The 1,935-nt window shown below is 42.4% G+C and overlaps 1 pseudogene; it reads left to right on the forward strand.

Annotated features, from left to right (window-relative positions):
- Positions 1-165: 165 nt before the first annotated feature.
- LOC107578692 (uncharacterized family 31 glucosidase KIAA1161-like) lies at positions 166-1,923 on the forward strand (annotated as a pseudogene).
- The last annotated feature ends 12 nt before the right edge of the window (positions 1,924-1,935 follow it).

The raw sequence follows: 1,935 nt of genomic DNA on the forward strand, positions 1-1,935 counted from the left end.
TTTTATCTTGGGAGTCATATTATATCACATCCAAACATTTTGTTTGCATGAAAAAAGTATTGCATATTTTTACATATTATTCATTTTAAATTGTCTCAATATATCTAGGCATGGCAAAATTGTCAAGTCGTCCTGGCCAGCTGCTACTTCCACCATGTGCAGCCCATGTGCAGTACACCTAAAACAGTCTGCTTTCTGCTCATAAGTTAGAAACATTTTGCAGAAGGCTGTGTGCAAAAGAGTGTTGTGAAGGTGTACCAGATTGTATCAGCAACTGTTGGAGATGTTGGCATTGGTGCCATGAGCCGTTATTCACCACCTAAGAGGAAGAGAGTTGATAGACCAAGCCGTCCCGTGATAATAGCAAGCGTGCTCAGAGTTTTACTAGCTCTTGCTGCGATCGTAGCATGGTCCTACTACTCCTCTTCTCTCCACAAGGTCAACCTTTTGACAACTGAACGCTTAGATCTTAACAAAGGCGGTTTTGTCATCCGAAGCCAAACTGGGGTTGTCATTTTCAAAATGAAATTGAGGTATTTTGTTTAAATACATTTGTATTTTGTTTAAATATCATATTTACACTTGTATTTATATAATTATTATTAGAAGTCACATTGTTTTTAATTGTGCATTTTAGGTCTGGTACCCTTGATCTGGACTCATGTTCAAAAGAGGGACAGATTCTCCGATGTGACAAATCCATGGCTGGAAATATACATTTCTTCATAGAAACTGTAAAGCCTAAAGACACAGTCGAGTGCTATCGTGTGTGCTGGGACGAGCTGGAGGAGCATCGGTTGGTGGAGCATGCCATGTCCTGCAGTGGATCACACTGGTATGGTGGTGCGGAGACTTGGTTGCAGCATTGGCCAATAGTATTAAAAGGACATCAGGCTCCCAAACCTTTCATTACAGGTGATATTCATTCAAATCATCAGGCATTTGGTGGCATCTTGGAGCGCTACTGGCTTTCTTCCAATGCTACGGCCATAAAAATGAATGATTCTGTTCCTTTTCACCTCGGCTGGGATGAAACAAACAAAACTCTGTGGTTCCAAGCTCGATATAATGACAGCACTTATAGTCCAGACCCTGATAATCCCCATCATGTGACTCTGAGTTATCGTGTATGTGTGGGGCTAGACATCACCGCTATACACAAGTACATGGTACGTCGATATTTCAAGAAGCCCAATAAGGTTCCTTCAGAAGCTGTTTTCAGATAACCAGTCTGGTCTACAAGAGCTCTAGAAGAAGTGAACCAAGAACAAACATTGAAATATGCATCTGATATCCAAAAAATGGCTTCAACTGCAGGAAGCTGTACGACAGATATACTAGTGGCTATGGAGAGTTTGAGTTAGATCCCATCAAGTTCCCCAACGCCTCAGCCATGTTTCAAAAACTAAGAGAAGATGGATTCCAGGTAACCTTGTTGACTCATCCATTTGCCAACTATAATTCTGTCAGTTTTGGTGTTGGAATAGAACAAGGACTGTTTGTACGAGTGCCTGGTAGCCAGCTTCCAGCATTGGTGCGTTGGTGGAACGGTATCGCTGGCATTTGGGATTTCACAAATCCAGAAGCTCGGGACTGGTATGACTTGAATCTTCGCACCCTCAAGAACAAGTATGGAGTGGCATCTTTCAAGTTTGATGCAGGAGAGACAAGCTACTTACCCCAGCAGTTCAGTACCTTTGTTCCTCTGCAGGATCCCAGTACCTTTACCCGCCGCTACACTGAGATGGCAATACCATTCAATGACTGTGCAGAGCTGCGGTCAGGCTATCAATCTCAAAACATCTGCTTCTTCAGAATTATTGACCGTGAGTCACTATGGGGATACACCCTAGGCCTGAAATCTATAATCCCAACAGTACTTACTATAATTATTCTTGGCTACCAGTTTATTCTGCCAGACATGTCTGCCAGACA

This window comes from Sinocyclocheilus grahami, unplaced genomic scaffold (genome assembly GCF_001515645.1).
Source record: "Sinocyclocheilus grahami isolate Dianchi unplaced genomic scaffold, SAMN03320097.WGS_v1.1 scaffold11522.1, whole genome shotgun sequence".
Lineage (NCBI taxonomy): Eukaryota > Metazoa > Chordata > Actinopteri > Cypriniformes > Cyprinidae > Sinocyclocheilus > Sinocyclocheilus grahami.